The following is a 14,778-nucleotide window of genomic DNA, read 5'->3' on the forward strand; positions in this document are numbered from 1 at the left end:
TCTATGAAGTTTGCTTGAAAGTCACAAATGATCACAGTGATCTGAAATTACAAAACTGTAATTTAATATTCCAGCAATGCACTCTTTCTTTCAACCAGATAAGAAGTGTAACTGATTACAACTTAAAAACCACAAAAACATATTGAAAAATAATATTGATTAATGGAGATAGTGTTGAGGGGGAAAATTGAAGAATCCTTGTGTAAGAATGGAAATCTGAAGAACTTAGATCAAATGTTGGAAAAAATGCATGTGTGTGTATATGTGTGCATGCACATACATACATGCAGACACAGACACAGACACACACCATGGGGTAGAAACTTTTATTTTATTCCATAGCCAGCTTTCTCCAGCATTTTGATAGCCAGGACTAGCTGCCAATTCAATTCTCTGCCTCATCTAAAAATCTGCAAATCTGATTGATCTAAATCCACGACATTCATATGTCTATATTTGACTGGAGCCACAGCTCACTGTGTGTTAAAGCTCAGGCCTCATGTGCTCTGTTTCCTTATTATCTCCAATGTGGTCAACCTTTCCAGACATGCTTGGAGGCTTTGCCTGATTGTTCACCAGGTGATTTTCCCTTACTGTATGGCTCCCCTTTTCTTCAGGCACAAGTTCATCAGTCCAGACCACAGTAGGAGATAGAAATGAATACGATTCTGAACCATGAACTCTACCTGAAACCCATAACAATAAGCAGCAGAATCTATCTGAAGGTTATGCTGCTGATTCCTTTGACATTTTTATTTATGCCTCACCATTTCATGACTACTGCATTGTAGTGTGGTATTATGTTAAATATTTATGACAAGGTAGATAAAATGCAGCACATTTTTCTAATTTTAAGATTACATAACATTGTTAAAATATGTGCTATTAATGATTCACTACATTTAAAAGTTATTTTTCTTTTATGAAGGCACCAACAAATCATATCTGGTTATTAGTCAATATAAAAATTTAAGTTAGAAAGACTACATTATAGAGATGTTGCCACAGTTCACTAAAAACTGATGCCACAGTACAGTCTTCCTTATGCTTCTCTTCAGTAAACTCATTTTAAAGCATATGGGGATTTTCTTTATAATAATCTAAGAGAATCATACCTTCAGATCAAAAGATATTATTAATTTCCAAAGGCTTCCATGATATAGTAGAAAAACTAGCTTTTAGCATGAGGCAGGTCTGGTTTTAAATCTAGGTTCTGCCACTTATTAGATGGGTGACCTTGAAATTTTATTGTTTCTGTGAGTCTTAGTTCCCTCATCTGTCAAATAATCATAGTCACTACCCTCGAATACTACATTAAAGCTGCATTTGTAAAAATCCAGTCATAAAAAGCATTCAATTACTGTGCAACTCCCACCTCCAGTACAAAACCGTATGAGAGAGGGTGAGAGGAAACATAGATTTTCATTTTTAATGCCATTTTTATGGTTTTTAGAAAATGAAACAAATCAGATTTTTTCAGTATACATGATCTAAGTACTGATGTAGAGGTTAATACAGTAGAGTATTTTCAAAGGATAGTTAACTCTTCCAGACACAATGGCCTTATGAAGAACTATAGTGAAATTACTTTTTATTTATTTATTTTAGATTTTCTTGATTCATTTTAGAGAGGAGAAAGAGAGAGACAGAGAAAGAGCAAAGGGGGAGGAGCAGGAAGCATCAACTGTCATAATTTGCCTTGACCAGGCAAGTCTAGGGTTTTGAACCAGAGACTTCTGTGTTCCAGGTCGATGCTTTATCCACTGTGCCACCATAGATCAGGCTGAAATGAGTGTTTTTAAAGCTATAAAACAGTTAAATGACCATCAGGCCAATGTGTCTAAGTCATTACACTATTGTAAGTTGTTGAAATAAAATATTACTTTTATTCTAGCTGGGTTTGTTTCTAGTATTTCACAACGTAAATTAAAGTAATTAGGAGTAAACTGAATAGGCAAAGACACTAATAGGAAGCTAAATAACACAGACTTTAATTCACTCATGGTTAATACAAGTGACTGGCTAAGTCTAAGTCCTTGCTTTGATGGGGCACCGAATAAACTTGCTTAGAGAGGCATAGTGCTTCATGGTAGTTGTCGAGGGGTCTCAGTGGATGACATGGAATCTGTGTTGGAGTCTCAGGATACTAACTTGATCTTCCCTCAGCTACTTATGTATGGTTTGGCCATTTGTCACCTTATAGGGTTACATTATCACACTTCAAACATAAGTCACACATGGGCTTGATAAGGTTGACAGGTAGAATTATCAGAAAAGAAAGTAAACCCATTACACCTTGGTAATCAAGCCTTACATAGTGAGCTTTTACATAAAATATAGTTAATCACTTTAATTCACAGATGGTATCGGCACACAGTTGAAACATATGGAGTTACCTTAAAAGGGTGTAACTGGTTACACCTAACTCATTCTTGGTTTTCTTTTTACATTTTATATGAATTTGATTTTATGTTTACTATAATGTAAGTTCACAGGGTTCACAATTTTTTGGTTTTTCTCCAATCATATTGTTTCTGGAGGAGAAGGAGGGTTGTTTAGAATGCAAAGTATTCTATAATGAAACAAGCCACTGATAGTCCATTTTTATATATTTGAACATATCATCTCAATACACTGTGAAGAAAGCAATTTAACCAACTCTTTAAACTTGTTCCTGTGAGGTAAATTGGAAAAAGCATGATGTCATGAGGACTCGAAAAATGACTTAAAAAGCTAATCACAAGCTAAATCATCAGGTAGCCAAACTAAATATAAAGTTGTCAGCAGTTGTATGGAGATAAAAAAAAAAGCTCTTCATAAAAAAATGAAAAATGTAGTTGTTCATATCTGTGATATATCTATAACTCAGCATAAGAAATAAATTTTAAGACTTATTTCCACACAACATAACCTATATTTTCAACTCAGTGTTAAGAATCAAGCATCTACATTTTATCCAGACAAGAAGGTAGACACTTTCACTGATAAAAGTTTCATTTCTGGGGGCAAATTGCTGTCTCCTTAAAACCAAAATAAACTATTGTCCATCCTCCTATCTCAGTTCCTCTTTTTCACATGATAGGCTGTTTGCTCTCACCTCTGCGAGGACTTAACATTAAAAACTTGTAAAACAGGTTTAATCCAGATGAGGTACTGTGCAGAACTAACATTGTATATGGGCTGGGAAAGCGATCATTAAGAACATGACAGAGTCTTTGCAACCTCCAACAGAATTATCAGATATCTGACTTGTGAATATAGGTGTGGCTCCTGAAACTTCATAGTTAAAAGTAAAAAAAAAAATATTAGAAGAACAAGAATTCAAATCCTGGAAATGAAAATACATGTTAATCTTACTGAAAGGACAATCTTATCCTATATCTGCATGGTTTAGCGGTTTGTACTCCAACATTAAAGCGAATTCAGCTCCAAATGCAAAATTCTTTAACAGGAAATCCTTAACTCACAAATTTGTTTCTGTATACACATCTAGTAATTTTCTACACATATTACACATAATTCAAGTCATTTTTGTTGGGAATAGAAAGATGTTATTTCCAGCCCAATTATTTTTTGAGAATAAGAAATAAAAAAAACAATAGTAAATAATAAACACATATACAAACAAATACATAAATAAGAAAATGAGGAAATTCAAACATTAGGGGAAGAAGAAAGGCCCATGAAAATGGAAACTGTATTCAGTAAAAGCATGGGAAGGCTGAAAAAGCTGGATAAGAAGAAATCCAGGACAGTGAAGCAGCACAGGGCTGGATCGGCATGGAATGTGCATGAGGTTCGCCACAAATGGATCTAGAATGTGAAATCAATAACTTGAACTGTGTAAAAGGGAATTAAGATAAATATTTGGATATAGGAGCAAACAGGATGAGAAAGTATCCTGTGTAAAACTTCTATAAGAGATACAATGATCTGTCCTGGTCAGAGAGCTCAGTTGGTTAGGATCATCCCGAAGCACAGAGGTTGCCAGTTTGATTCCCTCAGGGCACACACAGGAATAGATTGATGTACCTGTCTCTCTTCCTTTCTGTCCCTTTCTCTTCCCAAAATCAATAAAAGAAACATTAAAAAATACAATGACTTTATAAAAATGCTATTGAAGTTGATGGGAAGGTAGAGCTTAGGACATATTAGTAAGATAAATGTATGCATAGTGAGTAAGCAGATAGGTGGATGTGTGTGTGTGGTTGTGTGTGTGTGTAATTTTAAGTAGACCTGGTTATTTTCTCTAAATTACTATGAAATTAATTTAGGACTTTTATAATTTCATGACCAATCTCTGCCCCCTATCCTATTGTTTTAGATTACAATTTCAAACTTCTTATTACAGTTTCTACCCAGGTCTTCAGAGATATAGAGTTTCAAAATGAACTTTAATGCTAATTTATTCTCAATAAATGAAGCAGCACAGTATATTGAAATAATTAACATACTCTGAGTCAGTATGTCAAAGTAAAACCCCAAATCTATGATGATGGAGAAACCACAACTCATTTCTGTCTTCACTTTACCAGTACAATGAGGATGCAACTATGAAGATGAATTCTATCTTTTCTAAGTTTTGGCTTTGATTAAAAAGTGTGTGATTCTAATAATTTTGTGAGTTAAAGTTTTTAATCCCTTGGATAGCTTAAGCAATGCAACACAGGTCATTTTCACAGCATAATTGAGAAAGACATTATTAAGTGATCAGTTTTAAAAGTATGCTTTCTGTATTAATTTATATAAAATTCCTACTACTTTAAACTATATGTGGTTGATATATATATATGTGTGTATATATATATATATCTTAGATTCTTCCAGCACCTTTAAATTATTCATTGACTAAATAAAATTTTCTCACTTTATTGTCAACCAAAAATTTAAAATGACAGTACAGAAACTGTTGAGAATTAATCTCATGGTGAACAAGTTAATAAAAGTGTAGAGTGGACTAAAAAATCTAAAGAACAAAAATCATCAAGAAAAATATAATAATTATTTTTGAAGTATGCAAAAATATTTTCAGTATTATGATATTAAGATGATCAATGCCCTTTAGATTACTTCACTGCTCACAAAAATTAGGGGATATTTTATCACTTCATATTCATTTTTGAAATATCCCCTAATTTTTGTGAGCCATATAAAATCACCGATTATCTTCACTCGAAAAAATAAATTAGCTTTTTTTCCCTCTTATTTGATATTGTGGACATAAACATTAATACCAAAATACTTTCAGATATTAATGATTCTTATTAAAAATTTAAAGCTGACAGATAATTATCAAATACTAACTATAATCATACTCGAAGACTATGCAAGTTGGAAAAAATTAATATTTACTATAAAATAACAGAAAAATTTCAAAAGGAGAATTAAAAAACTTTTTCTGAAAATCAAATTTGAAAAAAATGATGTGTTCTATCTAGCCAGTGCATTTTATGAAGGGAATAAATGTAGTTTTAGTCATGATCTAATGTAGAAAAGAAGTTGTAAAACACTAGTGTCTTTGTTGACAATCTTGAAATTAACTGTGCACATTTCTTTTGGTAATTAAGAAAAGAACATAGTCATTTAAATCACTGACATAAAGCATGACTTTGTTACCGATACAGAATGAGTAAAATGCATAAATGTCAATCCATATCTGTCTGCCAACAAAGGAAAGTGGCCGCTTACGGTGATTACAAACCACCTCAAGTGTAGTATATATGTCACATCTTCACAAGAGATGAGGCTGCATGACAAATTTTCCATTTTAGCCTTACGCTCTCCCTCTGTCCTCTCATCATCCTTTTTCTATTTCTCTCCACCTCCAACCCTTCCACTCCCTAGTGGTTCGCATGTTGTTGTTACACTGCTCAGGAGAGTAATCCATTTTCTTTCTGTTAACTCCTTTTCCTAGGAAGTTGAAGAATCTCCTCATTGATTTTGACTAGCAACTTTTTTTAAATAGAACAGACTTCTGACCTTTCAAATGATCAAATTAAGATGGTTATTTTCACATTATTAAGTAATGAAGGAACAAATGCATTAAGAAAGAGTTTGGTTCACAGGCAGGCCTGTTGGCTTCTAAAAAAATATTTTGCACTGACAGCTAACCCAGATTCCTTTTATCCCTTTGCCTATAAACAACAGGGGAAGCTAAAATGCATTGTAATATTACATTTTGCCTAAAGGCTATCACTAAAATTTAATTTTCTTACTGCATTGATTTTTCCACTATAAGTTGTAACAGTCTAATGATATCTCATAAGAATTTTCAGTAGAGGAAAAGGATGTGAATGACTTACCAATGACAACTGTTTAGAAACATATTGTACTTTTCAAACAATATTCTATGTGTTTTTTTCACGATCAGTTGTTTAAAAACGTTGTTTCATACTCTTAGTGCTATATGATGCTTTTATTTCACAATTATAAAGTTTAATATATAACCCTACCCTTGAAAATTGAATCCCAATACTTGAAATTTAAAAAAGAAATCTATTGTAGGCAGGAAATTCACTGTCTAGATATGAAGCTGACTGTTGTTAAAAATTAATGTGCCACACTGAAATAAAGTGGCTAAATGACATTAATGTGTAAAGCTATTGTCTCTTATACTTGATTGCATTTAGTAAAGGTTGTCATCTTACCCTAATTACTTCAAATGCATCAAGTTGTCATATTTTTATTTTTAGTTTGGACAATGCATGCATTAAAGCTATTACATAGCCCATTTTCCTATCAAAAAATAGAAATAAATCCAGATTCTTCTTTTCCTTTTAAATGGTTGTCTTACTGCTAAAGCTTCAGTAAAACTTAAAATAACCATGTTGAGAAAACATATTAAAAAAAATAGAACTAGTGTCACAGTAAAATCAACAGAGATTTCAAAGAACCATATGTTCAATAGCTCCAAAAGAATATTTTAATTATTATTTCACATTGTCAAAAACACTACAGGTGGTTATAAATATAAAATAGAGATCCATGAACAAAAAAATTAACCAAGTTAAATACATCATTGTTAACAAGGATTATGCCACCAAATGGAAAATGTCTTAATTTGCTATCATGTTCCCTTATCTTTGTATGTTTGTTGAGGGAATGTCTCTGATACTTATTTCCATGCAATTTGGTTTCCACCTTTTTTTTTTTTTTTTTTTACCATTTAAAGCACTTGAAATAGAAGTGGAGAACATCTGTTTCAAATAAATAAATTGTTCTTTAAAATGTCATCAAAATAATTTAGAAAGTCAATCCTTTTTTTATTTTAAACACTATAAATTTTAATTTTTAAAAATACTCTGCATATAGGGGTAACCTTTAAAAAAAGCAGATCACATCTTCATTCTTTAATAAAGATATCCATTTCTGATAATTTAATAGACATATCAAATGAGCCTTCCAAATATTTAGTTTAGTTTTATAAACCAATGTATTCTGTGTTTAGAGCCAGACAAAATTTGTAATTATAAACTAATTATTATATCTTCATTATTCTGCCATCCCTGTTGAGCTATGGATCATCCATAGTAAATGATAAATAAAAATACAGGTTGAAGGAAAATTTCTGAACCAGCGGTATTAACAATTCATTTGCCTTTAAAATCTCCAAATGATCTTGACTGGTCATGTCATATTCTTACTGTAGTCATTATTCTATTTAACATTTGTACTTATAACTTGTGTAAACAGTAACCATGTGTAAGATTGATTTTTCATTTATAATTTTTGCAATTAAGGACAAAACAGTAAAATGTTCTGAATAAATAAAAACATATGCCAATTACGGGACAATTATTTTAATCAGCCATCACACTCTGTAATTTCTTTCATCTGTAACTAGGTTGATATTAGTCCTTCAGAGTGCTTTTTACTGCAAGAAAACTGATTCAATAATTTGTGTAAAGGGAAAGAAACTGAAGGGTTCAGGATTATGTCTGTGTGCAAGTAAATATTTAATAAATGGCTCTATTTCCCACATACATGACATTTGCCAATTTTCATGGTGTAAATACTCCTATCACAGTAAATTTCATGCTTTGAATATGATTCAATTGAATGTGGAATTGGAATGATGTACGTAAAAGCAGATTCCATCACACTGGTTTGTAAAACTCAAGAGGCAGGAAATATAGGCAGTCCTCACAGGATTGAAAACTTTAACTAGAAATTCATGAATAACTAAGGCTACTCTTTGTGTTTCTTTTTTCTTTTCTTTTTTTTTTCTTTTTTTTTTTTTTTTTTTTTGTATTTTTCCAAGTTGTAGTTTTCCCTTCCAGGGAGGCAGTCAGACAGACTCCCACATGCACCTGACCGGGATCCCCCGGGGCACGCCCACCAGAGGGCGATGCTCTGACCATCCAGGGCATTGCTCTGTTGCATCCAGAGCCATTCTAGTGCTTGAGGCAGAGGCCACAGAGCCATCCTCAGCACCCGGGCCAAGTTTGCTCCAACGGAGCCTCGGAGGAGGGGAAGAGAGAGACAGAGAGGAAGGAGAGGGGGGAGGGGTGGAGAAGCAGATGGGCGCTTCTCCTGTGTGCCCTGGCAGGGAATCGAACCCGGGACTCCTGCATGCCAGGCCGACGCTCTACCACTGAGCCTACTGGCCAGGGCCTCTTTGTGTTTCTTAACGGCCAGAAGAGGTCCTTTCTCTGCTCATCTTTCTACAAAACCTGCTTTTATGGAAGCAGAGAAGTTCATTTCACCTGAAAGACTTTCTCATCACAAAGGTTTTCTTATCACATTTCTGAGCATGTCATAGAAGTCACTGATAAGCATTCTTAACCCTGAGTCTACAGATTTCATAGAGGTACAATTTTTTTTTGCTCAACTTAACTATGATAACCTTCCTTAATTTTAATGGTGATGATTTCAGTTGTATGTGTGTGCATCTGTGTGTGAACATGCACTTAGTATTTGGTCTATGGTAGCCCGTGGATTTAAGAGAAATAGAGGAGTGCATCACAGTGGATATTTTTCCAAGAAATAAAATGGGCTTTGTTTAGGTGGGTGCCTACCTATCCCACCTTAAAATACTTACTATACTTACTGTGGCAGGCATAACAATGCCCTCCCCATTTCCAAAGATGTCTATGTCCTAATCTTTGAAATGTTTTCATATTTTTATCTTACATAGAAAAAAAGATTTTTCAGATATAACTAAGCTAAAGATCTTGAGATGGGGAAATGATATGAATTGTCTCATGGGAACAATGTGATCAAAAGGGCCTTTTTAAGTGCAAGAGTTATTCAAGAGAATCAGAACCAGGAAAAGACAATGACTGAAGCAGAGTTCACAGTAATATGAATGCTGACTCTGAATATGGAAAGGGGTTACAAGCTTAGGAATGCAGGCAGCCTCTAGAAGGTGGACAGGGCAAGGAAACCAATTCTCCTCTGGAGCCTCCAGAGGAGTGGGGCCCTGCTGAACTCATTTTCACTCAGTGAGTTCCTATTTGGACTTAGGACCTCCCAAAATGTAAAGATAATCAATATGAGTTGTTTTATGTCACTAAATCTATAATAATTTGTTACAGCAGCAATAGAAAACTAATACAGTGGTAGAATATGATTTGTCATATTAGATGGTTAAGCACTCATCTATAAATTGGAAATCAACACAGAACTTAAGATATTTTATTGAATAAAACAAGCTGATGTATACATATAGAATATCAATATCACCACTAATATAATTTTAGAGGTTCTTACAGTAACAAAAATACAATCTACTCTTCAATGATTATAAGTTAAATATCAGTTTCAAGGTATAGCAATGAGTATTTCTTGAACTCTGTTTGAACTTTCTAATCTAAAGACAATTATGTACCCAGATAACAATAATTTAGGTTTAGAAAGACACTATAATACACATTATTTTATCACAGATAGAAAACCAGTACAAATTTATATTTATAAAATTTTATATTATATCCTAACAGTAATAATTGGTTGTAAGTATGTTTATTTTATTTTAGAGATTTCACTTCTTTATACAAAAATGCAGAAGGAGACCAGTAGGAATGGTTGATTACCAAGTACCATTTAGCTGCTGTATGAGTCATTTGTAGTTTTACAAATAAATGAGACTGATCAATAACCAAAAATTCAGAACCTCACTTTCTTATTGATTAAGATTTGCTTAATTGAGATTATAATATGGCCAAATTTATGTTGCAAATCAGTAATAGCCTAAAGCATTCTCATTTCCCTTCATATTAGTTTTCTCATCAATTTTGAAATCAATAGAAATCAGAATCAGAAAATTAGCTCTTTGTTTTCTAGCTTAATTACACAATAACTTTACTTTTGTCTTATGATAAACTCAGAAGAACATAACCTAACTCCTTTTCCATATAGTTCCAGTAACACATTCTAGTAGCCTATCCAGCTCCTTAATGTTAAACAACCTTTCAACGAGATAACATTGATGTCACTATACACTTTATAGCACGTTAGCTAGAATATAAAAACAATGTTTATGCTCTGGCTGAATAGCTCAGTTGGATTGATCATTGTCCCAAAAAACACAGAGGTAGCCAGTTCAATCTCCAATCAGGGTGCAAGCAACAACATATCTATCAGATCAACGTTCTTATCTCTCTTTCTCTCTCTCTCTCTTTCTCTTTCTCTCTCTCTCTCTCACTGTGTATATTGCCATCTTTCTTCCTCTCTCAATCAATTCAATAAGTAAAAATTTAAGAAGAACTATAAAAAATGTTTTTAAGATTGTAATTTTTGAAATAAAACATCACATTGTCTTAATAATGTTTTTATTTAAATCAATTGTGTATAGAACTGTATCAATATATCCATCCTTTAAAATTAAACACAAGTCTATGTGTCTCTATGTTGTGAACATAATGTTAGCTTAAAACATTTTCTGATGCTTTCAAATTTTCTTGCTTCCTTTGTTTTACTTTTTTCTTTTATTTTTAAGAAAAAATTTTGATGATATATACCACTTCAAATATTTTATGGATAGGTACGGGATTGAATAGAAAATCTATCAGAATTGTGGCACTCTGTGATGATATATAAATTCTAGTAATAATTGTAATCATGAGTAGTATTGCAAACTGTCATACACTAAAAGTTATGAACTATAATACCTGAAATTTATAAATTATAATACCTAACCCTCAAAGGAAAACATTAGGTCTCAGGGAGATAAAATGATTTGCACTATATCACATGCTAGTGTATCTGTACACATACCCAGAAGTATTGCTCCTTAAATCAATTTTCTTCCCACAGTACCATTACACTTAATTTGCTACACCAAAAGTTTCATTAGACCCATACAGATATTAATATAACATAGACATGCATGTCTAATGAGAACCAAATATCGGTAGTTTTCTGACTTTCCTCAAATAAGGAATGTTTGCCAGAGAAATATTGCTGTCTTAGTCAGTATGAGCTGCTATAACAGAATATCATAGATTGCTTGCCTTAAACAATAGACGTTTGTTTCTTACCATTCTGAAGGCTGGAATTCTGAGATCAGGGTTCCAGCATGGTTGGAATCTTGGTTGAGATCCTCTTTTTGGTTTACAGATAACCTTCCTGACACTGTATCCTTAGGTGGTAGAGAGAAAAAGGGCAAGCTTTCTTCCTCTTCTAATAAAGACACTAATCTCATCATGGAAACACCAGGCTCATGGCCTACTAACCTTCCCAAAGTGCCAAACTCCAAATACCATCATATTTGGGTTTAGACCTGTGAATTTTGGGGGTTTCAAACATTCAGTCATAGTGTTGCTCTTTCAATAAGAGACAGCAAAACACAGGAGCCTAGAGTGCAGACTTAGGGGCCAGGCTGGCTGAGTTCCGGTCTCAGTTCTTCCATTTTCCAAATGTGTGTACATTTATGCAATTTATGTCATATCTGCACTTCAATTTCACCTTTTCTAAAATGAAGACAGAAGTCATCCTTTTCACATAGGACTAGTATGAAGATGAACTGCTAATACTTACAAAATATCTAGAATACTATCTGGTACATATATAAGTATTGTAGTAATATCTGTTCAACAAATGAGAAACACTATTAAGTCTTAGAAGAAGTTTGTTAATCTTAAAAGGAACCAGTGATTTAAGTGTATTCTAAATTTTGAGAAAAGATATAGATACCAATAAATGAATTTTAAGACAAGATCGTTATAACAACTCTATTCCTGAAAGGAGAGATTCACAAGTTTATTTATAGACTTTACCAAACAATTTAAACCTTCTCTTTTAACATTATGATGAATGTCATGGCAGGAGCAGTTAAAGATGTGCTTGCTTATCAAACAGTTATTAAGGTAATATTCAGAGTGATCAAGCAGAGGCATTCATAGTTTCAGCTAATGTAGGACTATGATGCTATCCTCAGTGATAGTAACCAAGAATTAAATTAATGGCAGTTCAGCGGGGTTGGTGTACTTATATTGTGTACAATTACCTACCACATGCTGGAGTGAGACAACTCACTTGCTGTGCTAATTGGGTAAATCACCTTTTTTATTTCACTATGCCTCAGTTTAGTCACAGCAGTTTAGGTCATTTCTGAGATATATCATAGTATTAAAAAGAATTAAAGTGATATTTTTAAAAATGTAATATATTTACATTCCTTATAGATGGATTCTTTCAAATGTAGGTTCTTATAATTAATATTTTTCACAAGATAATCACCATCTAACTACATTACTGATAAGAAAGTGGAATCATCTAACATTACCACAAATAAAAACTTCAAACCAAGAACACTGAAGTCTTAACATCTCACGCTCAAGAATGCCTGAATTATGGAGTTGGAAATGTTTGGGATAATATGGTAGCTTTTTGGCAGAAGTGAAAAAGCTAAACAGTTTTTTATAGAGATTTGACCAAGTGCTTCTTGGAAGTCCTGCCCTTTACTCCTCACAGAAAGTACATCATGTCTTATAGGATCAAACCACATATTACAATCATATACAGCTCAACATGCTCCTGGATTAATTAGCACTTGGGCAAAACTATTGGTCAGCAATAGCAGCATGAACCATTATCCATTTTTTATCAATGAAGGTCACTTTCCAAATCTGGTTTGAATTTTTCATACTACTTTCCTATAATTGTTCCTTTCTCTTTTAGCATAGCCTTCGTTGCTTTTGGCATCTTATCCCACTTTAAAACATAAGATTTAAATAAAATGTGAAATTGAGGTTGTACTCATAATAATTTAGAACTAATGCCACAATTCGCAAGTTTACACAACTAAAATATATATTTTATTAGTATGTTTTATCATACCTATATTATGTAAATAAGTTATTTGTTTATTTTCACCTAGCCAAAGTACAGATTCAAAATTTGAAAAGATCCTAGAAGTCTCCCCCACCACATCTCTAGTATTACTATGTATCTATTCTTGATTATTTCCACTTTAGAGCAAATGCAATTTGTATTCATCCATTTAATATAAACTTACTGAATTCTCCCTATGCTTTGAATAACTGTATAAACAAAACAAAATAAAACTTCTGACCAGGCCCTGGCCAGTGGTTTCAGCGGTAGAGTATTGGCCCAGCATGCAGATGTCTCAGGTTTGATTACCAGTGAGGGCTCATAGGAGAAGTGACCATCAGCTTCTCCACCTCTCACCCTCTCCCTTCTCTCTTTCGCTCTCTTCTCCTCCCACAGCTATGGCTGTTGGAGTAAGTTGGCCCTGGGTGCTGAGGATGGCTCTATGGCCTCATCTCAGGTGCTAAAATAGTTCAGTTGCCAAGCAATGAAGTAATAACCCCAGATAGGCAGAGCATCACCACATAGGGGGCTTTCCAGGTGGATCTCAGTTGGAGTGCACTCAGGAATCTGTCTCTCTGCCTCCCCCATTCTCATTTAAGAAAAAATAATAAACCTTCTGACAAATATATATATATATATTCTAGAAGAATTAATAATATTAAACAAAATAAAAATTACAGAAATAATTGTAATTGGAATAAATACTGTAAAGCAGTAATTCAAAGCCACTTTGAAAGTTAATAATGGAGTAATATAACCTAGTTTACAGTGACAGAAATGGTTAATAGGAACAATATTTTACCTAATAACATATGAGAATAATAGAAGTGAAATAAGGTGGGTGGAGGCAAAAAAAAGAGACACGTTTTTGACACAGACAAGAGCATGAACTAAGTTCATCTAAATCTAGTCAGGCAAGTATGGCTTATTGGTAATAAAATCTGGAAGAGGATGGTACATGATAATTAGATGATAACGATGAAATGTAGGATAACCAAGAAGAAGACCAAAAAATGAGCCATTTTTAAATCAGAGGACTATAGAATGAAGATAGAGAGACTGCCAAAGAACTGATGGGATGGTGGCACCCACGAACTTGGCAGTTATGTTAGAGATTTTATATTTTATAAAAATATACATACATGCATAGTCAATATGCTAATGATTTCAACTAAATTACTGATAAGAATATTGAGTGATTTGTGTATTACAAAACTGACCCAAATTCATCAAGCAAAAGTAAATGTGTATATATCCTAATATTCTGCTTAATTATGTTTTCTGGTAGGTACCGGTAATTAAAAAAGTCACAAGTCTCAGTATACAAGAAATAAAATCATAAGCTTAAACTAAGAACTCTAGTTCATCCTTCATTGAAACGTCATTCCTCAAATCCATGGTCCAATATAAATTTAATTGGTTCCCAAATAAAAATAGTCATACAAGTACTTTTCCCATCTGTAAATATCATACTAAATTATTATGATTCTTTCTTAACATAGT

General features: G+C 33.2%; 1 protein-coding gene across 2 annotated transcripts in view; it reads right to left on the reverse strand.

Annotated features, from left to right (window-relative positions):
• PTPRD (protein tyrosine phosphatase receptor type D) overlaps window positions 1-14,778 on the reverse strand; it is a 2,510,439-nt gene that overhangs the window by 2,466,423 nt on the left and 29,238 nt on the right. The gene's annotated exons all lie outside the window — the stretch shown is intronic.

Source organism: Saccopteryx bilineata, chromosome 2 (assembly GCF_036850765.1).
Source record: "Saccopteryx bilineata isolate mSacBil1 chromosome 2, mSacBil1_pri_phased_curated, whole genome shotgun sequence".
Classification (NCBI taxonomy): Eukaryota; Metazoa; Chordata; class Mammalia; order Chiroptera; family Emballonuridae; genus Saccopteryx; species Saccopteryx bilineata.